At 50.2% G+C, this 27,814-nt stretch overlaps 1 pseudogene; it reads left to right on the top strand.

The window, feature by feature from the left end:
- Positions 1-14,625: 14,625 nt before the first annotated feature.
- Positions 14,626-14,708, top strand: LOC118522331 (U4 spliceosomal RNA; annotated as a pseudogene).
- Positions 14,709-27,814: the final 13,106 nt, after the last annotated feature.

The following is a 27,814-nucleotide window of genomic DNA, read 5'->3' as shown; positions in this document are numbered from 1 at the left end:
TGCACCCTCATGGCCCACCCACAGTTTCAAGATGTTGGAGGCAAAAGCCCTGAGATATCACTTCTGGGGAACTGAGGCCCGAACATGAGCAGGGCCACACACAGCACAGTGGCCAAGCGGAGACCAACCCATCCTTCACTCCCTGGCTCCCAATTCAGCTGTTGTAATCTCCCTCTTGCACATTAGCTGATCAGTAACCAAGGGGCCACCATCCCGCCTGAAGACCAAAAGTCATCAAGACCCCACTCCCCGCCCAGTCCCTTTTGGACCAAATCAATACACTTATATAAAACACGAGCTATGTGCCAGACTTTAGCCTCTGAAGCTGAACACAGCCCAGACCCTGGCCTCAGAGGCTTCCGAGCTACTGAGGAAGGAGACACGGGGCAGATACATATAATAGAAGTGACAGCAGGTGCAGGAGAACAGCTGTGGTTTGGGAGTCAGAACACCTGGCTTCCATTCCCAGGTCCACCATCTACCTTTGCAGGAGGTATAACTGTCAGACCACAAACTTCAGAAGGGGATAATGAAAGCTGTATTTTCGATAACTCAACCGTCTCTTTTCAGACTTGATCCTGACAGTCTGCCAAGAACTTTAACCTCAGTGTTTCTGTTTTCTTCCCCATGTGCCCAGGGTTTGTGCCACCAAGCCAGCCTCTTACCCAGAGAAACGGGGGGTACGTGGACTTCAAGTGCCTGGTCCTCCCGGAGACCTTCTGGGATGCTCATTCCCTAGTGCCTGCTGTCCCCGTGGCAGGCTGGGGCCCTGGAATCTCATCTCTGCGTCCACGGGCTTGCTGGTCTACCTACAACAGCCAGTCTTCTGCCTGGGGGCTCAAGAAGTTGTTCAAAAGACGGGTATTGGAGGGGTGCCTGAGGGGCACAGTCAGGATCTGAGTGTTGATTTCGGCTCAGGTCATGATCTCAGGGTTGTGGGATCGAGCCCTGTGTCGGGCTCCATGCCCTGCGTGGAGTTTGCTTGTCTCTCTCCCTCTGCTCCTCCCTCTGCTCTCTCTCTCTCTCAAATAAATAAATAAATAAATAAAATCTTTCCCCCCCAAAAACAGAAAACAGGTTTTGGAGGGGCTCATTCTATAGAGCATGTGACTCAATCTCAGAGTTGTGAGTTCAAGTCACCCACTGGGTGTAGGGATTACTTGAAAACAAAATCTTTGAAAAGATAAAAATAAAATAAATTTAAATAAAGAACAAACAAGTATTAGAAACACTTGTTAGCTTATACTAGCATTGTGATTTGGGGGGCAAAATTCTTGTGTTTGGAAATGTATGCTCAAGTATTTTGGAGTAAATTGTCATGGTGTTTGTTAAGTCCTTGAAATGGTTGGAATGGGGATGCCTGGGTGGCTCAGTCAGTTAGGCGTCTGTCTTCAGCTCAGGTCGTGATCCCAGGATCCTGGGATCGAGTCTCGTGTCAGGCTCCTTGCTCAGCATGGAGCCTGCTTTTCCCTCTACCTGCCGCTCCCCCTGCTTGTGTGCTCTCTCTCTCTGACAAATAAATAAATATAATAAAAAAAAGATTTATGAAATGGTTGGAATGGCTTGGTAGTTTCCTATAAAGTTAAACATACACCGTATGATCTGGCAATTGCACTCTGATTTCTACCTTAAAGAAATGAAATCTTATGCCCACATGAAAACCTTTACCCGATGTTTATAGCAGCTTTATTCATGATTACCAAAAACTGGAAACAACCCAATTATCCTTCAGGAGGTGAATGGATAAGCAAAACTGTGGTACATCCATACAGTGGAATAGTATTTAGCAATAAAAAAGAAAAAGCTACTGACAGACTCAACCACTTGGATAAAGCTCAGAGGTATTATGCTAAGTGCAAGGAGCCAGTTTCAAAAGGCTACATACTACGTGGTTCCATTTTTATGACCTTCTCAAAAAGAAACTGTAGGAATGGAGACGAGATCAGCAATTGCTAGAGGGTGTGTCCCTAAAGGGGAGACACCAGGGGGTTTGGAGGGGAGACAGAATTGCTCTGTATCCTGATTGTGGTGTGGCTACACAAATCAATACACGTGTTAAAATTCATAGAGCTGTGCACCAAAGAACCGACTTTAATGTGTTATCTTATATGAATCTTTTTTTTTTAAAGTCAGCCCTATGCCCAACATGGGACTTGAACTCATGACCCCGAGATCGAGAGTCGCATGCTTCACTGACTGAGCCAGCCAGGTGCCCTGCCAACTTTATTGTATTATCTAAAAAATCTCTCTAACAAATCTATTCAGAGAGAAGAGAGAAATGAGGTGAATGTGGCAAAATGTTGACTGTTGTTGGGTCCAAGTGGTGAGCTACATATTGTACTAGTCTTTCTGTTTTTTCTGTACATTTGACATTTTTCATAATACAGAGGAAGAGGAAGAGGAGAATTCCCTCTGAGGAGCCAGCCTGGTAGAAGCACTAGCTTCCTCTCCCCTGGGATCGCAGGGAGGCAGTAGGTGTGATCTCTCGCCCTCACATCCGTGGCCCCGAAGAACTGACCAAGTGCTTTCCAGGCCAGCCCCCCAAAGCTCAGCGTTTGACCAGAATCTTCTTCTGTGGCCTATGCCTGCCTGGTCCCTTACATCTTACATGCACATTCTGGATACCAGATGGTTGGATCACTTCAGGGCGGCTGCTTGGTCGGGATGCTCCCTCCCCACTCAGTAGCCCTCCTCTGGGCCCCCACTCCACTCCACACACACACGTCACCGTGGCTTTTCTCACGCCTCAAGGTCACTGCTTCTGAAACAGGAAGAAAACATCTCTGTTCCATGAAAGGAGCCGGAATCTGAGTGTCTGGGCACACGGGCAGTGTCTCTGGGGTCCACCTACCTCAGAAGCATCAGGTGCTGGTTGAAAGGCAGCTTCCTGGGCCCCACCCTGGACCTATTGAAAGCAGAACCTCCGGGAATGGGGCCCAGAAGTCAGCACTGGAACCAAGGTCCCCACAGGAAGTCTAAGAGCCACTGGTCCTGGAGAGCAGATCGGTTCCTCTACAGATGAGAAGTGCTCTTCTAATGGGCCCATTAGGCTTGGAAAGAAAAGCTTTCCCCGCCAACCTCCCTAACCCCCCACCCGGGGCATAAGTCCGGATTAGCTATCAGAAAACTTCTGTAAAGGGCCAGAGAGTCAATAATTTTGGCTTATGAACCACAGAGTCTCTGGAGCAACTACTGGGCAATATGTAAATGACTGGGTGTGACTGTGTGCCAATAAAACTTTATTTGTGGATGTTGAAATTTGAATTTCATATAATTTTCCCATGTCACAAAATATTATTCTTCTTTTGATTTTTTTTTTTTTAAAGATTTTATTTATTTGACAGAGAGAGACACTGCGAGAGAGGGAACACAAGCAAGGGGAGTGGAGAGGGAGAAGCAGGCTTCCCGCTGAGCAGGGAGCCCGATGCAGAGCTCGATCCCAGGACCCTGGGATCATGACCTGACCTGAGCCGAAGGCAGACGCTTAACGACTGAGCCACCCAGGTGCCCCAGATTTTTTTTAAAAAAACCACTTAAAGGGGCACCTGGGTGGCTCAGATGGTTAAGCATCTTCCTTCAGCTCAGGCCATAATCTCCAGGTCCTGGGATCCAGCCCTGCATCAGGCTCCCAGCTCAGCGGGGAGCCTGCTTCTCCCTCTCCCTCTGCCTCTCCCCCTGCTTGTGCTCTCTGTCTCTCTCTCTCAAATGAATAAATAAAATCTTAAAAAAAAATAAAATAAAATGTGTATTACCTTTAAAAAAATAAAAAATAAAAAATCACTTAAAAATATAAAAACTATTCTTGGGGCCCCTGAGTGGTTCAGTCAGTTAAGTGTCTGCCCTCAGCTCAGGTCATGATCCCAGCGGGGAGCCTGCTTCTCCCCCTCCCTCTGCCACTCCCCCTGCTTATGCTCTCTCTCTCTCTGTGTCAATAAATAAATAAAATCTTAAAAAAAAAAAAAAAAGATTGGAGGTGGCACTATTAGAAAAATAATAATAAAAAAATAAAAACTATTCTTAATAGGGACAGAAAGTAGACTAATAGCTGCTTAAGACTGGGGGACTAGGGAAGTAGGGAGGTGTCTGGTAAAGGGTACAGGGTTTCTTTTTGGGGTGATGAAAATATCCTAAAATTGATTGTGGTGATGGTTGCACATATCTGTGCAGATATTAACAACCATTGAAGTGTACACTTTAAATGGGTTAATTATATGATATGTGAATTGTATCTCAATAAAGCTGCTTTAAAAGAAAATATCCTTGAGAGCTTGTTTGGAGGTTCCTCACAGACCACACTAACAGACAGTAGCTTGCTGACTCCTGACCTAGATAGGAAACATTTTGCCCAACCAGATTTAAATGCTCTGCATAATAAAGAAACAGTGCAGGGTGGGGGAGGGGTAAATGGAGAAAAGACTGGAAGAAAGGCCAGAAGAAGACGATTTGATGACAGACCGGCCTGGTAGCTAGTTGGGGAGGCAGGGAACGGCTGATGAATGTCCCATGGTCCACAGGCCAAACCCACCTACCACCTGTTTTTGTAAGGCCTGTGAGCCAAAAGTGGTTTTTACAGATGATCATTTGCGATCAGTTTGATGATAGGGAACGCTGACTGAACACTGATTAAGCAAAATGTTTTATTCCCGCCCCCAAAATAATTCCATTCCTCTCATTAGTAGACCTGTATTACAAAGAAATTTACTCAATTATTATTATGCTTTGCATTTCATTAATTAAAAATTTGTGGAAATTTGCTCTCTCTATTGTTATATAAGTATATACTTGATATGCTTGCTTTTGCCTCTTGGTCTACAAAGCCTGACATGTTTACTATCTGGCCCCTGGTGTGTTGACCCCTGGTCTAGCAATGGATGATTTTCAATTTCAAGTGGCTTCCTGTCTGAAAACCCCATATTATCTCAAGCCTCGAGTGAAAGCCTGTAAGACACACCAGCTCTGTTAGTGGAGTTCAGAAGGACTCCAGCAGGTGGAGGAGGCCCCAGACAGAACTGGGCAGGTTCAGAGAGGGGGAGCCAGGGAGAAGCTGCAGAGGGAAGGCACACAGAGGACTAAATGACCCCGGAGCCCACAGAGGCAGCGTGCTTGCCCTGAATGTTCCAGAAGAAGATGGTTCTAGAGAGAGGAAGGGAAAAAGCTAGATCCTTCTGTTACCTGAATGAGGCCCTATGGGAGCAGACAGTGAATGACTTCCCCACCAGGAGGTCAGCCCCCTGAGCGTGGGGACAGTGACTTATTCATCTTTGTTTCCACAGCATGCCCAACCTGGTATTTAATAAACATTGATGAATGAAGGAATGAAGGAATGAATGAACCAATTATTGGACTTAGCTGACCTGAGTGAAGAGGTTACTCAAACAGTGACTTGGACTAACCTCTGAGAGGTGTTCCCACCCGCTCCCAGCCACAGGCTAGTGTTTACAGCATTGCCCAAGCTGTGTCCCCCAAGACATTAAAAGGTGGAACACAAAATGTTTCGAGGATCAAAATGTTTATAACAGGCTGCCTAGTGAATCCCCCTTCTGGACAGTCTCAATATACACTGCACGGCAGCTTATTAAAGGCCCTGAGAAGTCCTGTGCCACCAGCTGTTCGGAGTGTGGCAGGGATCTGACACTCTCAGATAGCCAACCCGTCTCCCTTAGTTGAGCACTCACTCATAGTCCCCAGAGGTTCCAGGGGTTCCCAGTGTCACGGTTCCCCCCTCTAAAATCCAGGCAATGAGAATCAGGTTGATTCTCAGCTTTCCCTGCGGCTGATAGAAGATTGAGCTTTCTTCTGTTGTGGGTTGTTTCCTTCCTCTCCTGGTCTTTTTGTTCTTGTGGGTTTATGCCTTCAAAAAAATTTTGTTGTTGTTGTTGTTTTAGTGTGATTTTAGTTTAGGAGGGAGCAAGAGTTGATGTGTGCACATTCATCTGCCCTTTTTCTTTTATTATTATTATTATTTTTATTTTTAAGTAATCTCTACACCCAGCATAGGGCTCGAACTTACAACCCCCAGATCTAGAGTCGTATGCTCCACCGACTGAACCAAAGGGAGAAAAGAAGAGCTCTACGGTGGTGTGTGTCTGGCAGCAGGAGAGATTAGGTGAAGGGAAATGAGAGGCGGAGGGTTAGGGAGTGGACCGCTTGCCTGGCTTCCCTGAAGCCCATGAGTGGGGGGGAGGGCTGATTGGCCGAGAGCTCTGCTAGGGCCTGGGAAAGCCAAGAGATCCTCCCCTCGAGGTTCTTAGTGGGTGAGAGGTAAGTGCATGATTTTTTTTTTTTTAAGTGATCAGTGTTACATGATAGAGACAAGCATGGGGTTATAGGAGCCCCTATGAGCGGGTCGGTGCAGCCAGTGTGTGTATGTGCGCGTGCATGTGTGTGTGCGCGCGCGTGCGTGTGCGCGTGCACGCATCCTGGAGGAGGAAAAGTCCCAGGAGCCACATTTCAGAGGACAGCACCGTAAGGGCCGCAGGGTGCCAAGGGGGCCCTGGGACAACTGCGGTTGGACAAGAGGACCTGGAGTGCCACGCGGGAGCTTGGGCTTTATCCCGCGGCTGGTGCGGAGCCACTGAGCGCTGAGCGGTGGCCCCGGGGGGCTCATTTGGGCAGCTGGGTGGAGGATGGGCCCAAGGCAGACAGCACAGGAGTCTGGGAGACCACTTAGGCAGCTGTTGCAAAATCCGGTGAGAAATGATGACGCCTGCACTCAGGCAGCGAGCGGATTCGTGATGGATCATTGGGGACAGAGTCAAGGAGGGGAAATCAGTCGTGTGTGAGCTGGGACGGAGGGAAGGGGAGGGTGGCCTAAGGAAGCCTCCCAGGTTTCCAACTCCTGTTGGCTGTTGGGGGAGGGGTAGATTTATCCCCTCCTGCTCCCCTCCCTTCTGCCCCAACCCCACCTTCCCCAGGTCTGGGAGGACACCCCCAGACCATGTAAAGAGTGCTGGCTACCCTCCCTGCCCCACCTTCCCTCCTCCCACTGTTTGCCGGGAGTCCCCTGGGAAGAGAGAGAAGGAGATGAAATCATGGAACAAAGAGGATTAGAGCCGCATTTCTTCCCTTTTCTACAATGGAAAACTCTAAGTTGGGAGAAGGGAGCTTTTAGGGGGGCCGGCGGGGGGAATTTGATGAGGTTATGGTTTTGAAATAGGAGCTGTCAGGAACTGCCAATCTGAAGGTCGACAAGGCTCTCATTTTTCCTTCTTCTAAGTAGGTGCTCTTGGTTGACCCCAGTTTAGAGCCTCCTCTGCCCGGCTGAGTCTGTCCTATTACATCGCCAGCCTGCAGGTGCCCCCTTCTGCCCGGCTAACCACTGGGCCTGTGCGCCCACAGGGGAGCGCAGCACCACCTCCGAGAGCTCCCCATGCGGGAAGGGGGTCCAGGGAGCAGGAAGGGCCAGATGTGGAGTTGGAGGGGCCACTGCCCAGCTTTGCAGACGCTCTCAAGTGTCCCAGACCTTCACTTATAAGTGAAGATGATCAGACTCAGCCGGGTTTGCTGTGGTGACAAAACAGGTGGGAGGGGGCGTGAGGGGGGCTCTGGAAACCAGGGCCACCCCAACAGTGCAGGGCCTGGGGCGAGAATACAGATGGAGGCTCCCCTGCGTGTGTCTGAATCCTGGGGAGCTAAATATTAACGGGCTCTTACATGAAATATGTTGTATCCTCCAACTTTGATAAATATTCTGTCATAAGAACCTGGAAGGCCCCATCTGACTTTGGAGCTCCTGGACTCCTTGGAGTTCAACGGGAAACACTGTCGCATGGGGAAGGCGGCCTCCGGCCCCTTGGCCTGCAGCCCAGAGCCCCCTTCTCTTCCCACCGCCAGCTCCATCCTGCACCCTAAGGGCTTCATGCAGACCCATGAGCATAGCCCAGCCGTAAGGTCTAACCCATGCACACGCATGCGCGTGCACACACACACACACACATACACACTGCAAACAGCTGTAGAGCTAGAGGTACACACATCAGGGTATCTGGAGACAATGGATTCTGGAAAGAAGCTCGTGCAGATCCTGGAAGAGGGCTCCTCTGCGTGGTGGAGGAGGGGGCTGTCGGCCGGAGGTGGGCACATTCGCTTGGCCCCGCGCACTGCTCGCCCCATGGACGGGGCGCGGTTAGAGGAAACAGCACTAGGTCAGGGGCCCCTTTGCCCCATTAAGACAATAGGTACTGCTCCAAAGTGATAGTAAGGAAGAGGGATTCTTCTCTCCCCAAGATTTTGGCATTTCCTTCCTCATTTCCTCGCTCTGATTCTCCGCTCCTCTCTCTTCTATTTTCCTTGGGACAAATTTGGGGATAATTTACACACCAGCCAGTCAGAGAAGTGGGAGATCAGATGCCTTGGGGGACGTAAGAGCCAGGAGGCCAGGAACTCTTGGGTGAGGTCCAAGGCCTCCTCAGGCCTCGGAGCAGCAAGTATCTCCCTTCCCACATCTCAGGAAGGCTTCGAGGCTTCTAATGTATTGTCTGAAAACAGAGTATCCTTAGAGACTTAGATAAGAGCAGAGCAAAACCTGGAGGGAGGGGGGCACTCCAAGCACTCACCGAGCACAGTGAAAAATGCAGGGCTGGACAAGGACACTTGGGGACATGGTGATGCCCACCCGGAGAGGAGATCCAGACCCGAGACTGGAAGCAAAGCCTTCCTGTCCCACGCCCCTCCATCAGGTGAGACTGCATACCTAAGCACTGGTGAGCCTGGAGTAAAGAGGAAGAGGCCATAGGGGGCAATGCAGAGAGGACTGGAGTCTGGACCAAGAATCAAGAGCCATGGGTCTGGGCCTGGCTGAAGCGGTGGTGAGCATTTTGGGGAAGAAGAACATGGACTCGGGGTGCCTCAGTTGGTTAGGCAACTGGCTCAATTTCAGCTCAGGTCATGATTTCAGGGTTGTGAGATCAAGCCCCACCTCGGGCTCTGCGCTCAGTGGGGAGTCTGCTCAAGGATTCTTTCTCCTTCTCCCTCTGCCGCTCCCCATGCTTGCATGCTCTCTCTCTAAAATAAATAAATAAATCTTAAAAAAAAAAAAAAGAACGGGGCGCCTGGGTGACTCCGTCGTTAAGCGTCTGCCTTCGGCTCAGGTCATGATCCCAGGGTCCTGGGATCGAGCCCCGCATCGGGCTCCCTGCTCAGCAGGAAGCCTGCTTCTCCCTCTCCCACTCCCCCTGCTTGTGATCCTGCTCTCACTGTGTCTCTTTCTGTCAAATAAATAAATAAAATCTTTAAAAAAAAAAAAAAAAAAGAACATGGACTCTGAGACCCCCCAACCTACAACCAGCTCTCCTAATCCCAGCTACTGGCTCTTCGAGCTCAAGCAAAGTCCTATCCCTCTCTGAGCCTCAATTTCTTCATCTGTAAAATGGGGATAATGACGTATTCTTCACAGAATGGTGGTGCGGATTTAATTAGGTAAAGCACAAGATGCGCTTAGCATTGTGCCTGGAATGGAGAAAAGGATCAACAAAGGTTAACCACATGATTATTACAATGATCACAAGGCCTGGGAAATGTCCGTCAAATGGTGGTTGAACTTGTATGAACTGCAGCAGGTCATGTCTCATTGATGAGTCTCAGTTTCCTCATCTGAATTTATTTTATTCTCCAGAAATATTTCACTATTAATGCCCGGAGTTCCCCTGACACAAGTCATAGTTAACATTTGCACCTGCTGGGGGCCCGGCACTCTCTGAAGCATTCCACACACATGATGTCATTTCATCGTCCCCTTTGGGGGCCTTTGAGGGGCCTTCGATTATTCCCCATTTGGCAGATGAGGAACCCGGGACATAGGAGGGTTAGGGACTTTGCCCTGTGTCACCCAGCAAGACCCGGGCAGCCTGGCTCCACGGTCCATCCTCCCGATGTCTCATCTACCATCCTTCCCTGTCCAGATGTAGGCCGTGTCCCCAGCCGGGGCCACCCGGCAGCGCATTCTGACGGAACCCTCTTGTCAATCCAGCCAGCTCATTGGTTTGGCTTCTATTCCCCACACCGAACTAGTAATGGAGCCAAATTAGTCATTTTGGCCCCTGAGTCAATGATCCTGCCTCAACGTGTTTAGACTTTCTGACAATGACACATCCTTCCACCTCTGGGTTTGAAAGAATCAGTGGTAGGAAATACCGCTTTTGAATTAAAATGGGCAAATGGCCATCCCTCGAATCATTTACCTCTTAACCAAGGACACTGACCCACCTGGTCTCAGGAGGCACTCACCAGCGCGAGGTGAGATACACAGGTCTGGGACTATTCTCCCATTTCACAGCGAAGGGGGGCAGAGGGGTGCAGTCGGCTACCTGGGATCTCACAGCCCGCTGCTGGTGGGGGCAGAGGTGATGTTTGAACCCAGGTCTCCCGATGCACCTGCACCTTCCCGGCCGCCCGGCCCATCCCTCTGGTGACACACTCCGAGGGGCTCGGAGCCCCCCAGCTACTGGGGACGTCCCAGCGAAGGGTAGGAAGGGCTGTAGACCATCTGGCTACAGGGGCTACGGGGCCCCTCCCATTTGCTCTGCCTTTTGGCCAGGGTGCTCCAGGCTACATTAAGCGTTCTTTTCTGAGTAGTTTGTGGGCAGAAGCAGCCTGGAAATTGCCAGGAACAGAGGCACCTGGCTCCCTGGGGACAATTTTGAGTCCATCTCCTCACCTTGTTTATTTGTAAAATGGGAACACAGACACAACTGCTATGTTTTACATTAAACCGAATAGGAGCTTGTGACATTCCTGTCTGCACTTGAGACATGTTTATACTGCTGGGTCCATTATGAATCTGTTTAATATCCTCCAAATTCTGCAAGTCCTTCCATCCCTGAAGCCAGGAAGTGGATAATGTGCACATAGGGAAGAAATTTCCAGGCGTTCAGACCCTTAGGTAAATGAGGACTCCTTTTTTTTTTTTTTTTAGAGGAACAAAAGCCTGTTGCAGAAAAATTAAATTCTTCCTGTACAAAATGGTTTTTCCAATGATCCTTTCCTTGTAGGAAATTGCTTAGGTCCTAAAGAGATGCCGAAGAAACCACCAACTACTGGAGCCTGAGGCCCATGCTGGTGAGAGCAGTGTCCCTTTGCTCCGGAAAGTCTGGCCCGGGGTCCTAGAGGTGAGTGACCCTCCAGGGCTGAGGAAGACTTCAGGGATGTGTCACCAGGAGCTCAGGGGGCCCGAGGGCTGCCTTGCTTGCTGGGGGCTCCTGGGAAGCCAGCGGCAGACTAATCCTGCAGGACTGGGAACGGGCTTCCCACAGGACTACAGGCAGGAACAGCTCCCTGCTTGCTGGCAGAACAGAGAAGTATTATTTTAGGGAGAAAAATGAGATTCCTGTTATTGCTTTATTCCTCCTGCAGAAATGTTGGTGTGTCCCTGCCAGGGCCAAGATGAGAGGCGGGTCGGTGCCAGCAGAAGGGTGAGCTCATCACATGTGGGGATATAAGGAGTTTCCAGCAAGGCGAGTGTGGAAAAAGATTCCATGCTTTGATTCCTAAGTCCCTTGTCAAAGCAGAACCCTTTGACCCTCACATCACCTCCCTCCCCCATCTCTGTCACCTTCCTTCTCCATCATCTTGCTCCTCCATTATCTGCCCCCCCCATTTGATCCTTCTATATTCTTGCATCTCTGGCCAAACACTCCCCCTCAACACCCCTGCGGGTGTGGGCACATTCTTGTTTGGAGATTGCACAAAGGAAGAGCCCAGGCTTTGGAGTCTGAGAGACCTCAGTTCAAATCCCAGCCCTACCAGTTACTGGCTCGGTGGTATTGGCCAAGGGCCTTCAACTCTCTGGGCCTCTGCTGTCTCCATATTATCTGGCAGCTAGATGAGAAAGCAAATGGGAAAACGCCTAGGACACAGTAGATGCTCATTCAGTATTTCCTCCCTTCCATCTTATGGAAGCAAAGGCTATTGCGTAATGAAGGATTTCCAAATGTCAAATTCCCACAGGACTCTGGGAAATATGGGTCACAGGTTACCTGCTGTCTTCACCATCAGAGACTTGACATGGCTCAGGGCTGACACGTCACTGTGAACTGAAGCCAGAATAAAGAAGAGGGGTTCAGGGGGCTAGAGGGAACCTCCCCGGTCTCGGCCAAGAAAGAAAGAGGAGTGTGGCCAGGAGCCCAGGCCAGAGAAGGGAAGGAAGCAAGATGGCACTGCTTAGATAGAAGCAGGTTGACAGCCGGGGAGCAAGAAACTCCATAAAGTGGCCACAGAGCTGTACCAGTTGGACATTCTGAAAGGTGAGGGTGAAGAGGTACGGGGCCCATGGGGTGAGTCACCTACGGTAGGACAGAGCTCCAACTGGCATTTTGGCTGCCACAGGCAAGGGCCTGAAACACTCTCCAACCAACGTTGATTTTCCATCTGTGATTCACCAAGGCATGGAGGAGAGAGGAGGGGAGGACAGGCAGCCTCCTCACACAGCTGGCGTCAGAAGGTGCCTGCAACTTTTCCACCCACCCCACTGGCCACAGCTTCGTCACGTGGCCGCATCTAGCTGCAAAGAAGGCTGGGAATCGTGGCCTCCAGTGGCACCATGTGCTCAACTACATAAAATCTGGGGTAGTCTATCACTAAAAAGAAGAAAGGGACAATGGATGATGGGGGCAATTGTCACTTTCTGCCATAAACCCAAAGAGGAAAGTTGGGCGGGGGGTGGCGGGGGGCGTGGTACGGGGGCCTCAAGTGGAACTCTGGGACCAGCAGGCACACTTCTAGATTCTCGCTGAAGGCATAAGTAGGTTCAGGGCTTTGTTTTAAGGGAGGTTGTAGTAGACTGTTCTCAGCTCTTTGCTCTCACCCACCTTGTGACCTTTAGGCAGGAGAGCGGGCAGAATATATTTCCCCACCGCAGTAATGTTGGGCTTGGACATGCGACCAGTTTGGGCCAATGGAATATGAGCAGAAGTGACAAGGTACCCGTGCCAAGTCACAGCCTAAAGGGACACCTTCTGCTCCTGCTGTTCACCACAAAAAGGGCATGTCCCACATAGCAGCTTGCCCAAGAAGATGAAGAAACACGTGGGGCCTATCTGCCCCTCAGCCTGGAGCCAAGTACAGCTGTGAGCCGGGAAATATGTGAACACTGGTTGTGTGGGGATGGCTTATTATGGGATATTAGTGCAGCGAAACTGACCAGCACAGAAACTCTGGCTCCCTCTAATACCTGATCCTGTCACCATTCTTCCCCTTACCCACACTTCCTCCGATTAACTCATTTAATCAATAGTCATTTACAAGCCACCTGTCATGTGCCAGGAGCTGGTCCAAGTGCTGGGCTCCAAAAAACTCGAGGCACTTCCAGTCTAAGGAGAGGGACGGATATATAAATAAATGATGACACTATAACATGGTATGATACTGGGATTTCTAAGAAGAAATATACATGGTCTCTGTCCCCTTCCTGACTCAGAGCTCCTAAAACCTTTAGAATTGCCTAAGCTTAGAGAGTGATCAGCATGTCTTCTGTGATGTTAATGAGGTGCTTTGGGGAAGCACCTGGGTCACCAGAGGAAGGGGGATGCTGGTCACCAGAGGAACCAATCACGTGATTAGAGGGTTGGAACTTTCACTCCCTCCTCTCCTGACCTCTGGGGAGATTCTGAGAGGGGCGGGAGATTGAGTTCAGTCACCAAAAGCCAATGATTGAATCATTCCAGGAAAGTGGCTCACTCAGAGGGCGGGGAAACTCCACAATCCTTCCCCCATACGGAGACCTATGCACCTCTCCCAGCTGGCTGTCCCTACGTTATATATCCTTTTATAATAAACCAGTAATCTAGTAAGTAAAATGTTTCCCTGAGTTCCGGGAGCCGCTCTAGCAGATTAATTGAAACCAAGGAGGGGGTCACGGGAACCTCTGATCTATAGCCGGTAAGTCAGAAGCGCAGGTGGACTTGCAGTTGGGTTCTGAAGTGGGGGTGGGGGTAGAAGCCGCAGTCTTTCGGGACAGAGCCCTTAACCTTTGGGACCTGATGCTATCTCCAGATAGACAGTGTCAGAACTGAGGTAGATCTGTGGGACACCTGGTCAGTGCGCACGGAGACTTGAGCTGTTTAGAGGTGTGGCAATCTATTGTAACGGTAAGCACTGCAGGATTCGGTCTATGCTAGCGGCTGCGTGAGGGGCAGCTCAGCACAGGGCTATGCAGACCAGGAGAACCAGATTAGCTCCCCTTGCTTCCTTTTGCTTTCGGCCTCTACCCACAGCCCTCCAAGCCATCCAGAAACTTGAGGCCTGGCTCAGAGTGAGTACTAGATTCCAGAAAGTTCTACAGAGACAGCTGTGACTCCAGGCAAATGGCTTACCCACTCTGAGCCTGTTTAGTCATCTGTAAAATAACATCCATCCCACAAGGTCAGGGGAAGATTTGATGGGAGCATGTCTGGTACAGTGCCCGGCACCAAGTAAGACACAATTAATCGGCATTCTCGGGACGCCTGTTTGGCTCAGTCGGTTAAGCGTCTGCCTTCGGCTCAGGTCATGATCCCAGGGTCCTGGGATCGAGTCCCGCATTGGGCTCCTTGCTCAGCAGGGAACTTTCTTCTCCCTCTGCCTGCTGCCCCCCCTGCTTGTGCTCTCTCTCTGACAAGTAAATAAATAAAATCTTTAAAAAAATAAAAAATAAGCTTTGCGCAGTGGCAGTATCGTAGCCAATGAGGTTTATCCGAGGCGCGATTATTGCTAATTGAAAAATAAAAAATAAATTTAAGAAAATTGAAGGCATTCTTAGCTCACCTAAACTGTGCAAGGCAAGTGGTAAAACCAGACAGAGGGGATCTAGTTGGAGGAGGTGATGTAGGAAAGATGGTGGGGTTCAGAGCCGACAGCCAAGAAAGAATTCTTGAGAGGTCTTTGGTGCAAAAATGCAGTTTTATGAAAGCACGGGGACAGGACCAGTGGGCAGAAAGAGCTACAATGGGGTCATGAGGAGTGGCAATATATACTTTCAAGTTGGGAGGGGATTAGGGATAGCGAAAGTCTCTAAGGAAATTTGGGAGCAAGGTTTCCGGAGCTTGAGGGAGTTAGTTATTGTTAGGAAAGGGTCATTTATTACTGTCTAATAAAGCCTTAGTCATGAGATCCTTCAGATGTATATCGGTGGGTCATATGCTTGGGGGATGATTGCCAACAAGTATCTTGGGGGGTAGAGATAAAGGAGGTTTCCAAAGGAATTTTTATATGTTAAGGTAGATTTACAGGATCCTGGGGGTCGGGCTAAGATTGCCTTTTGCCCTTAGCAAGGTATTAACATCGAGGCAGCCGAGTTCCTAAAGGAATGTCACTCCGTCTCAGGGACTTGTCAGTGGGCTGTAAGTAGTAGGGAAATTGAATTTTTCTTTTGCCTTTGTTTCCCGCATGATAGGTAGCTGAGAGAGCTCAGGCTTAAAGTCTAGCTCTGCCTCTCACTCATTATAGAAACCTGGGCCAAGTCCCTACCTAGCATATGACGTAACTGTGAAGGCAGGTGGAGAAACGTGACCTGCGGGGCAAAATGCTGCTCATCCTCATTACTGGCCCTTCAGGATGCTGTTCGTCAGGGTCACTACCATACCAGTGGACCCCTTTCTTGCCTGTGTCTTTTGAATTATTTCCTTGGGACAAATTCAAAATCTTGTCTCCAACCCTTTCTGCAGTTGTCAGATCCCAAAAAAGCAGGTAGCAGTAAATCCCGAGGCCCCGGACCACGCCGTGGCAGCTCTCCTGCTTGGAGCTGCCTGCAGCGGGTCACCCCCGCAGCTGCTCATTCCAGCTGGTGCCCTGGGGCCAGAGATGACATCATCGGGAAGGACAGGTTTGCAGCTGGGGCGGGGCGGGGGGGTGGGGGGGGTGGGGGGAGGGAGGGGTGGGGCAGCAGGAACTTTTTAGTCTCCTGGGACTGCTACCTCATCCTGAGCGGGAGGAAAACTGGTACGAATGCAGCAAGCAGGCTTGCCCAGTAGTCCTTTGAGAACCGTCCAGAAAATTCTCCTGGGGGTGTAGGGATCACAACTCAGAGTGGAGTTAGAGGCAGCCAAGTGAGGTTGGGGCCTGCTGCCTGAGAAAAAGTGCGTGGATGGGGGCGTCTGGGTGGCTCAGTGGGCTGAGCATCCGACTCCTGGTTTCGGCTCATGTCATGATCTCAGGGTCATGCGGTCCAGCCCCAAGTCTGGCTCTGCTGTCAGCGGGGGAGACTGCTCGAAGATTCTCTCTCCCTGCCCTTCCTCCCACTGGTGCTCGCAGGCACACACTCTCTCTATCTCTCAAATAAATAAATAAATCTTTTTTTTAAGTGAGTGAATGAGCATGAAGAAAAAAAATAACGGCCAGAAAGAGGCAGGGTCCAAGATGGGGGCTCTCCACTGGATGGGTTTCAGGGCATCCTGAATCCACAGGATTGTATGATTTGGTGTGCATGATCCAGGGGTATCCAGTTAAGACACCCAATCCTTTGAGTTTGAATAAAGTCAATGCCTATCCCGTTCCATGCACTCCTCCCAGCACCACCAGGGATACTGGGATGTTGCTTATGATTTTCCCAATTATCAGACCCCATCCTCTTCCAAATTAGTACAATTTGTGAATCATCTCACCACCCTGCTGGTACTGGACGCACCCAGAGGTAGAAATCAGCCTCCCTCCATGACTTCAATCCACATACAGAATCATTCATACACAACATATTATATGGGTAAAGTTTCAAGGACCAGCGAGGTAGATGAGACATTTGTTTTGTTTTGATGTTGCTGTGTGTGTGTGTGTGTGTGTGTGTGTGTGTGTTTTATCTGCCCAGTGTTCCTTCCACCATCCAGTAAAAACAAAGAACTGCTGGGCCGCCTGGCTGGCTCAGTTGGTGGAGTGTGCAACTCTTGATCTCGGGGTTGTGGGTTCGAGCCCCCCGTGGGGTGCAGAGATTACTTAAAAAAATAGAATCTTAACAATCAAAAACAAACAAACAGAGAACTACTCCCTAATTCCATGTTTCTGGAAATGTTGTTCTATATAATATCGCAGCCCACCAGCCAGGGGTAAGCACCTGACCCAGGCCCAGCCCAATCCAATGAAGGTACCCCATCCCCCGATACTGAGGTGACTTAGCTGGCGTGAGGTAGGCCTGGGGATGTTGGGACCATCTTCCCAACTATATGGAAGAGGCCTCTCTACAGGAAAGAGAATGAAGCCAATACCAAGAGAAGCCAAGCCAAGAGAGACAAGGAGATGAGAAGAGATGCGTTCTGGATCCCCTTGAGCCAATGGGAGAACAGCCACAATGCTAATGGCGTTCCCTTGAGTTCTGTAACTCAGTGGAACATTGACTCCACTGTCACCTTCCCAGTTAAGGGGACCAATATATTTCATTTTTCCTGGGTTTTTTCCCCTTAAGAAATTTGAGTTGATGTTTCATCACTTGCTACCAAAAGACTGAGTACAGAAAGGGTTTCCGTCTACTCTACTTTGCTGGTCCTCAAACCTTTAGCCAAGTCTGCAACACATTCTTCGGTATTGAGGTCATGGGGAAGTGCTGATTCCATGTCTAGGCCAACCAGGGCAGAAAGAGGGAGGTACCTGCCGGATGGCGAGAGGCTCCCAGACTGAGTGGTTCTCTCATGCAAGATAGTTGTCCCTTTGCTCTGCTCCCACCGTTCATACCCTGACCTGGGGCCTACAGCCCCATCAGCTAATCTCCGATGAAGGCATTTTCTTTCACAAAACGAATCTGGGGACGCCCGGGTGGCTCAGTCAGTTGGACGTCTGCCTTCGGCTCAGGTCATGATCCCAGGGTCCTGGGAGGGATCGAGCCCCGCATCGGGCTCCTTGCTCAGCGGGGAGCCTGCTTCTCCCTCTGCCTGCCGCGCCCCCTCCTTGTGCTCGCTCTCTGACAAATAAATAAATAAAATCTGTAAAAAAAAAAAAGGAAGATTTTCATAGCACGTATGTATTTTTTTCTATGTGCATTTCTCTGGAGGGAGCATTGGTAGTTTTCATTCAATTCTCAAAGAGTCCCATGACTCAGAAAACAAGATAGAAAACAAGAAGGTGATGGGAGTGGGGTGGGGGGAGGGGGGGCCTCATGCACAGGTGCAGGAGGGAGGAGAGCACTGCCAGGCAAAGGAAGCTGGGCTCCGGCCTAATGGGCACATCACACGCTGCTCCAACCAGAAGAGCCCTGAGAGGTGTTTCAACATTGACAGGCTCAGCACCCTTGGTTCAAACTAAATCTTAACAAGAAAACCCAATCTGTGGGGCATTGGGTGGCTCAGTCAGTTAAGCTTCCAACTCTTAGTTTCAGCTCAGGTCATGGTCCCAGGGTCCTGGGATCGAGCCCCGCATCGGGCTCCCTGCTCAGCGGGAAGCCTGCTTCTCCCTCTCCCACTCCCCCTGCTTGTGTTCCCTCTCTCGTTGTGTCTCTCTCTGTCAAATGAATAAATAAAATCTTTAAAAAAAAGAAAAAGAAAAAGAAAATCCCTGGTCTAGCCTAATCGATTCATTTTACAGATGGGGAAACTGAGGCCCACAAAGAAGTGTTGCTCAAGTGGTCCAGTGAGTTGTGACATCACTGGGACTAGAATGTATGACTCCCGGGCTCCCGTAGCCAGGTCTTCTCTCTACTCTCTGCCTGGGAAAATGTGAAAGCCACACTTTCTGCCCCGAAAAGCTCAGGGTGTTCAGTCCCTCCGACAGCCCACACACGGGGGGCCTGCCTCCAGTCCCGTAAAATGGCCCCCACTCCAGCGTCCTGCTTTCCCCCACCTCCCTCCCACCCCCAGCCTCTCTGGCCAGTCGGGGGTCTCCTTCATCCGGGAGAGAGTTGTGGAGGAGGGGCTGGAAGCACCTCCCTGCTCATCTGGTTACGGGAGGCCAGGCTGCTGGCCTCTCGGCCTCTCCTCCTCTTAGGGGTCGAGCAGAAGCCAGTGTGAACCTGGGGCCTGGGGAGCAAGATCTGCTGGGGCAGAGTCCCAAGACATCTCACTTTACAAGGATGGAATTTCACGACTTGTGTATTTTAATTAAATTTTTATTTTTATGCAATTTTAGCTGAAGTTCCCCTACTCCTACAGCTCACTCATTGTTATTAAAAACCATGACAAGATGAGAAAGAAAAAAAAGAAAAAGAAAAATGCTGTCCGAGCAACGAAAATGAGGCCACTCTTTAGAAGAGGTCTGACCGTGTTGCACACTTGAAGTCCACTCCCAGCCTTCGGATGCTGATTCCGCCCCCATGACTTCACAGATCAGATTTTAAGTCTGTGGCTTATTGCTTTCTGAGCCTCCTGGGGCTTATAGGATTATTTGGGATTTAATCCTTTAATAATTTTTCCTCCCTCCTGTCTGAGGGCTGGTTTTCCAGCTGAAATCAGCCTGGATAAAACCACTTGCCCCAGCCCTTCTCAGACTGCTGTCCTATACTACGATATGAAAATTAAGGAGGGGATCTGTGGAAAGCTGACCACTTCTGGGACTGACAAAGAGAAAGCTTAGGGACCCGATTCTGAAGAAGGGGGAAGGCAGCCATGCCAAGGCCTGGGCTGAAGCCTGGCATACGTTATCCTCTTTATTCCTTACCACAGCCTTGGAAGTGAGGGTTGTTATCCCCATCTTACAGAAGAAGAAACTGAGGCTCAATAACAAGTAACATGTTCAAGTTGACAGAGATGGTAAGAAGCAGAACCAGGCTTTCCACCCTCTCCCACTGGACTCGGCATGCCTGCTCTCTGAGCCACACCAGCTGCTGGGCGCTAGCCGCCCCTCCGCCCCCAACCTGTTATCCCTTTCAGCTGAGCACGTGGCTGGACAGGGACGCCTGTGGTATGGAGCCCCAAGCTGATCCCCCTCACCCCCTCATATTCTCCAAGATGAGCAGATGGGATCCGATTCAGAGTGCCCTGAGCGCCCGCTGTAAACCGGGTGGGAGGACAGAGACAGGGGCACAGACAAGACTCTCCATGGGGGGCAGGAACCAAACCCACCTGAACTAACACAACAGGCCACAAGGTTGCTGCCGTGGGGGAGCCCAGCGGAGACGATGAGCCTCTGACCTGCACACAGGTGGCCACGTTTGGACTCAGTCTTGAGTGGCTGTTTTGGATGTCCACCAGCAAAGAAGAAAAAAGGGGAGCATGGAGAGAGGTGACAGCATGAGCAAAGGTGTGGGGGTCCGAAAGAAAGGGTGCATTAAAGGGGCGCCGAGGTGGCTCAGTCGGTTGGGCGTCTGCCTTCAGCTCAGGTCATGATCCAGGAGTCCTGGGATCGAGCCCCGCATCGGGCTCTCTGCTTGGCGGGGAGTCTGCTTCTTCCTCCTCCTTCTGACCCTTCCTCCTCTCATGCTCTCGCTGGCTCTCTCTCTCTCTCTCAAATGAATAAATAAATAAAAAGAAAGGGTGCATTAAAGAAACTGCAGAAAACACAGTTCTAAGTACAGAAGGGGAAGGGACAGCTCAAGGGAAGGGACAGGGTGCCCAGCATCCTTTTGCCATCAGGCATTCCCAGAGGGAGAAAATGAAATGGAAATCCTGACTCCACATCCCTCCTTCTGGCATCTCTGGCTCGCAGCTGAATCAGTGGCTCGCCTGTTTCCGGCTTTCTGGGAGAGGGGGTTGCACTCGTTCACCTTGACTGGTGATTCCCACTCATGAGCCCGAGAGCCCCAGTAACCGGCCCTCCTGCCCAGCAGCGCCCCACTGGAAGACAGGAGCCGAGTCCTTGAAAGGGACTCCTGCCCTCCTTCCCTCGGCTGAGCTCTGCAACCGGCAAGTCGTTCTTATGCACAAACGTATGCACAGTTCATTCAATCAACAAATCTCTAGTGGGCAGCTTCACTGTGTCACAGGGGCTGTGCTAAGCATTGGGATGTAGAGGTGAAAAAGACAGCCCTGGCCCTCCTGGGGAAAGGAAAGGACAGATAAACAGGTCATTGCAACCCAGTAGTTCTGGGTTCTGTCAGCAGAGGTGGTCACCGGGGGAAGGGGGCTTGACAGCAGCATGCCTATCTCCAGGGATCTCGTTGGAAATGCCAATTTGCAGATCTATTGATCTATTGATCTCCAGATCTATTGATTCAGAAACTGGGGGTGGGCCTAGCAGTCTGTGGTTTAACAAACCCTCCATGTGATTCTAATGCAGGCTACAGTTCTCCTCGAGAACAGGGAGCTATCGGAATATGGAAGAGGGAGTGGTACTTCTCCCTGAATGGAGTGATGGGGAAGGCTTCCTGGAGGGAGAAATTCCTGCAGTGGAACCTTCCAGAACAAGGTGCCGTGTGAAGAGGTAAAAAGCTGTCCCAGGTAGACAAAGCTGTGCATGCAAATGCGTAGAAGGTGAGGAGGCTCTGGGGGTCTTCACAGAATTTACGGGAGTGGTGGGTGAGCAGCCAAACGGCTGCAGACGAGACTGGAGGGATTGAGAAAAGAAAGAGTAAAAGATTTCAGAATTTCTGATGGAAGGAAGGTGAGAAAGAGAACTCAGGTGGGCAGGTGGACCCCCTGCAGTAAACAGCCCAGCCTGAGCCATGCAGGACACATACCCTCAGGGACCTGGAAGCTCCCCTCCCCACCCCCCACCCCGTCTCCCCAAAACTTAACGAAAAAACGGCATGACCTCATGTGTTATGGCTGCAAAGGAGTGGGGGAGGCCAAATCCGGTGTTTGTATTGAAATTAATTGGGGGCTCCACGGATGATGAAGGCTTTGAGGAATGCACAGGCTCCCCGTGTGATCCCACGAACAGTGGTGTCGCTTACGACCACCGGGGCCCCCGGAGGCTCACATCTGCACGTCCGCAGCCCTTCTCGATGAAATAATCATCATAGGCAGACACGAGTATTTAAAATCCAAAGCAGATACCTACAGGACCTTGGGATGAAGAGGGCTTTGGGCAAGCACCCCAGAGCTATTTTTAGCCTAGGAAATGGAGCCCCCATTTTACCCGGGGGCAGCCGCTTGTCAATCAGGAAAATCCCTCTGCTCACCCCCGGCCCTGATTTACGGTGATTCAGAGAGGAGACGCTGCCAGGAACAGGGCTGGGGCCAGGAAAATTTCATCTGTCTGGAATCCGACAGGAAAAAAGAGGCCTGGAAATTTCAGAGGAAGCTGGGATCTGTGCCTGTTCCAGCCCCTCTGTTTGTGTTCGCTCAGCTGGCTCCTGTTAGCGAGTTAAGGGTCCACTGAGGAAAAGCGTCAGGCCAGGTTTTTCCATCACTCCAGAACCTTGAGCTTGATCCCCAGGCAGCGGCTGCCCCTGCGACCTCCGACCCCAAACAACAGGAACCTTCACCAGGTTCCCCCGGCCCCCAGCCCTGGGCCGTATCTTAAATGAACATCTTTGCTGTTGTTGTTGTTTTTTCCTTTTCTCTTACCAAAAAAAAAAAAAAAAGGTAGCAAAGTGATTCTATCTTTTTTGTTGTTTGTTTAATCAGATTTAGCACACTCAAGAAGTAGGGTTCAATATGAACACTAATTAATTCAATTTAGTTTTAATTTCCTCCCCTGGAATGGCCCAGCTGTCCCAAAGCAGCCTCCTCATCTGTCCTCCCCGGTGCTGGGGCACCAGGAACCCCCTAACTTCCAAATCTGATGCTATGAGCTCTAGAAGAAAGCCAGGGATTAGGGCTCTCCTCAAAGTCTTGCAGTGTGGCAAGTCCTAAAGGGGCGAACAAAATTATGTCCTTTGCATGCGTGCATTCCTTCGTTCCCTAAGAGCCTATCTTGTGCCAGGCCCCGTACTGGGGGTGTGGTATGGGGCAGGGGGGATACAAAATGGGCATGACCTGCCCTTGAGGCGCTCACACTTGGGTGGGGGGCAGAGCCCTGTAAATAAAGAACTGCACTGTTCTAACTACCTTACAGAAGAGCAAATGGGATCACCCAGGTAAGCAGGAGAGTCACAAAGCACAGAGGAGAAGCCCCTTGGGCTGGCTCTGAAAGTAGATGAAAGGGGACAAGATGAAGGGGACAAGTAGATCCAAGGGGAAGGAACCATGTGTGCAAACACAGAGACGCAGGAAAGAAAGGGGACAGACACACGCCCATATCCCGAGGAGTCCGGTGTGCCTGGGACATAGATAGGATCTGAGAGTTGGGCTGGCTCAGGAAGGGGGTTTGTTTAGGCTGTTGGGACTTATGCCAAAGGTGCTAGAGAGTTTAGCTGGGGAACACTGAGGTCAGATGTGCACTTTGTCCAGGTGACCTTGGGAGCACTGTGAAAGCTGGAGGCAGAGGGACCAGGGGCTGATAAGACAGCAGAGATGGAGGGAAGGGCAGGGTTTATTTTTTTATTTTTTTTAAAGATTTTATTTATTTATAAGACAGAGAGACAGCGAGAGAGGGAACACAAGCAGGGGGAGTGGGAGAGGGAGAAGCAGGCTTCCCGCTGAGCAGGGAGCCCGATGCGGGACTCGATCCCAGGACCCTGGGATCATGACCTGAGCCGAAGGCAGATGCTTAACAACCGAGCCACCCAGGCGCCCAAGGGCAGGGTTTAGAGGACATCTGCAATCCCAATTAGAATACCCATGGGGGCTGGCAGATGGGAGTTCAACATTCAGACATGGGTGCGCAAGGGGAGACCTAACTTCCTAGAGAAGCCAAAGCAAAACCTCATGCCATAACGTCTGAACGACAGAAAGCATCTAGGCCCACGGCTCCTTCGTACAGGCAGCCAGGGACCCAGGGGAAGTGAATCTCAGTGGCCTGGCCCTGACCTGTCTTGGAACCCAGGGTTTCCAATAAGGCAATGTCCCATGCCTGGGACATGAAATTTAAGGCTCAAAACTCAGAAATCAAGAAATAAAAATATTTCAATGCAGTACTTTTTAAATCAAAATCAATGCAAAACTTTAGGGTAAAAAATATGAAAATTTTAAATAAAGATCCAACTTCACATCCAATCTTCTGCCTCATCCACCTCACCCTAATCCCAACTCTGGTTCCAAAAAAACTTTAGTTTCAAAAAGCAGGCAGCCAGGGAAGCCTGGCTGGCTCAGTCAGTAGAGCTTCCGACACTGGATCTCAGGGTCATGAGTTTGAGCCCCCCACTGGGTGTAGAGCTTACTTTAAAAAAATAAATTAGTAAAATTTTTATTTTTATTTTTTTTTAAAGATTTTATTTATTTATTTGAGAGAGAGAGCATGAGCAGGGGGAAGAGACAGAGGGAGAGGGAGAAACAGACTCCCTGGTGAGCAGGGAGCCCGATGAGGGACTCGATCCCAAGACCCTGAGATCATGACCTGAGCCGAAGGCAGATGCTTAACCGACTGAGCCACCCAGGCGTCCCAGTAAAAATTTTTTAGAAATAAAAAATAAGGGCGCCTGGGTGGCTCAGTTGGTTAAGCGACTGCCTTCGGCTCAGGTCATGATCCTGGAGTCCCGGGATCCAGTCCCACATCAGGCTCCCTGCTCAGCGGGGAGTCTACTTCTCCCTCTGACCCTCCTCCCTCTCATGCTCTCTGTCTCTCATTCTCTCTCTTGCAAATAAATAAAATCTTAAAAAAAATAAATAAATAAATAAAAAATAAAAAACAGGGACCCAGCCTGATATTTTTTTAGTATTGTGTTGTGTTGTATGGCTCTTGATGACTTTTTGGGTGCCCCATTGCATTTTGAGCCGGTGACAAGTGCCTCGCTCCCCTCACCCTAGACCTGGGTGAGAGAGCCCCTTCCTGGAATCCAAGCCCCAGTGAGGAGCCCTCCAGCCTGCAGAGAACAACATGCCTGCTTGAATTCTGCTTGAGAGCTGTCCAAGCTCATGTGCGCCGAGGACTCCGTGCTGAGCAGCAACTCGGAACCGACAGGTCTTACAGAACCTAGCACCCCATCGCTTGGAAAATCCGATGCTACCATGCACCTGGGAAGGCTTGTGCAAACTTTCTTTCGTTTGTTGTTTTTTTTTTTTTAAGATTTTATTTTATTTATTTGAGAGAGAGAGAAAGTGAGAGAGAGAGAGCGAGAACATGAGGTGGGGGGAAGGGCAGAGGGAGAGAGAGAAGCAGGACCCTCCACACACACACACTGAGCAGGGAGCCTGACTACACCAGGGACTCAATCCCAGGGCCCTAGGATCATGACCTGAGCCGAAGGCAGTCACTGAACCAACTGAGCCACCCAGGCGCCCCGGTTGTACAAACTTTCTAAGCTCAGTTGCCTCATCTGTAAAATGTAAGGAGGAATGTTTATTGCTTTTCACTTCAAAGATATCTAAGTCAGCCCCAGCGCAGGACCCAAACCCAGGACCTTTGGTACATCCAGTCCACCAACAATGAGCCCATGCCATGGGTCAGGCAATGTCCTGGGGAGATGGTGATAAACAGCCCGTGAGAAATGTATTCCCACCCCCCTACCTGCCCCTGCAGGGTTGGTTTGTTTGTTTGTTTAAGATTTTATTTATTTACTTGAGAGAGAGAGACAGAGACAGAGCACCAGCAGGGGGAGCAGCGGACAGCAGGGAGCCCGATGCGGGACTTGATCCCAGGACCCTGGGGTCATGACCTGAGCTGAAGGAAGACGCCTAACCGACTGAGTCACCCAGGCACCCACCACTGCAGTTTATATGCACATATTTGAAAGAGCTAGGCCCAAACAGAGACCAAAATCATTCATTCATGTGTTCATTCATTCATTCATTCATTTGGTAATAGGCATCCACTGAAGAGCCGTCTCTACCAGCTGCTTCCAGGCATGTTGGCATCGCACATGATCCCTGGCCTCAAGATCCTTACAACTTGATGGCCAGGTAGACATAGAAAAAGGACTGCAATACAGAGCGAGGTGAGCTCTTTAGAGACAAAGGAATACGGGAATTTACGGGGTGGGGGGGGCAGCGAGGTTGCAGAGCAGGACCTTGAATTCCGCTCAAGTAGAATGTGCCAGATGGACTAGCACTTTTCAGACAAGGACCTTGTCTTAGTCCATTCAGACCGCTAGAACCCAAAGACCAGAGACTAGGGGGCCGGAGATGCCCAGAGAGAAACAGAGCAACCACAAGACAAGGGCCAAACACCGTCACCTTCTCCAAGGCTTTGCCATTTGCATTCTGGTTCTAGACCCCCCACTATATGTGTCCTTGCCCTAAGCTCCCCTTTCCTTGGTGGGACTTAAGCAAGGCTCTGTGCCTCGTAGATACATGACCCAAATCAGAATAGGTCCATCCTGCCCACTCTTGGGAGACCAGTTTCCTCGTTTCAACATCGTTAAAATGGTGAGATATTCCAGATATGCCAGAGCTCTGAGCTGGAGCGAAGAATGTCCTTCCCATGGATAATCTGTCCTGTGCTTCTGGGGGATTTCAGGTGAAATAGCTTTGGGCGTCTGGTCGGAGAACCTAAGCGTTACATGGGAAAATGAGTGTTGACTGAAACAACCAGTTTAATGAGGAGTTGGGGCCTGAGCATAGCGCCCTGGGCAGCCCAGTTGAGATCTCACTTCTCCCTCTGTTGCCTCACTCCTCTTAATCCTAAAGCCTTACTCTAGTCTCTCTCACTTCATAAGACACACTTTCTCACTACCTCCAGGGGGACGCTGCCAGTCCTGCATGCCCCACCCTCTCTCCTTCGCCAGAACTTCTCGAAGGAGCCAGCCACACTCACCACCACCATTTCCTCAACTCCTGTGGAGTTCTCAACCCTCTTCCCACCATTCCATGGAAACAGATGCGCTAGTCCATGGGTTTAATGGAGATGCAGCTTGTGGTTGATTTTGAACTTTCTCTAGCTAAAGTCACCAATGACCTCCTTGTCTTTAAACTATGGTTTGGTTCCTGTCTTCATGCCCTTACCACTCAGCTGCGTGGAACCCTTTCTCCTTTAGTGCCTCCACTCTCCCCCAGATACCACTCTTTCTCACCAGCCTCTGGTCTCCCTCACCCCTCCCTCTGCCGGCATCTTATTTCAGCTCTCTTCTCCCTCTATACCCTCTCTTGGTTCAGCTCCTCTGAGCCCAAATGCCCCTCCCTGGCTTGTACTGCAACATCTCCAGCCTAAAGTCTTCCCTAAGACTTGAGCCTATCCTGTCTCATCTGGTCATTTCATCTGAACATCTTTCATACGCTCAGAATCAACAAGTCCCAAAGGAGCCTACCCTCTGCTCCCCAACCTGCCCCTCCTCCCATATTTCCCTGTTTTGTTGGCTGTGACCACTACATGCAATCACCCAACTCAAAACCCTGGAAATCAATTCCAACTCCTCCCTCTTCCTCATCTTCCATATCTACTGAGTCGCCAAATTGTGTAGCCTCTTATCAGAAATCTCTTTAACCCCAATCCCTGCTCTCCATCCCTCCCACCCCTGTCTCGGTTCAGGCCTTTAGCATTTTTTCCCTTGGATTATGGCAAAATATCCCAACTGACTTTTCTACTTCCAGACGTTTCCAACTTCCATCCCTCCTCTCCATGGCCGCCAATGTTCTCTTTCTAAAAACAGATCAAAAAGTGCCATTTTCTGCCTACAAGTTTCCAATGGCTCCCCATTGCCAATAGAATAAAATCCAAATTTCTATTTTAGCATACAGGGCCTTTGCTGAGCTGGTCTTACCACACGCCCTCTGCCGCCGCTCTTCCTCCTGAAGGCTTTGACCAGATTCCGTGTTTCTCCCAGTCTCGATTCACGCTGCTTCTTTCCCACTCTGCCATAGCACCTGCAGATCTGCTATGTTTGTGTCCCCCCAGAATTCATGTTAAAATCCTAATTCCCAGGGATGCTTAGCTGGCTCAGTCAGTGGAGCACGTGACTCTTGATTTCAGGGTTGTAAGTTCAAGCCCCAGGCTGGGTGTAGAGATGACTTAAAAATAAAATCTTTAAAAAAATAAAAAATAGGGGCGCCTGGGTGGCTCGGTCGGCCAAGCGATC

The sequence above is a fragment of the Halichoerus grypus genome, chromosome 2 (assembly GCF_964656455.1).
Source record: "Halichoerus grypus chromosome 2, mHalGry1.hap1.1, whole genome shotgun sequence".
Taxonomy (NCBI): domain Eukaryota; kingdom Metazoa; phylum Chordata; class Mammalia; order Carnivora; family Phocidae; genus Halichoerus; species Halichoerus grypus.
The sequence above is the reverse complement of the archived record's forward strand: the minus strand, read 5'-3'. Positions and strand labels throughout refer to the sequence as shown.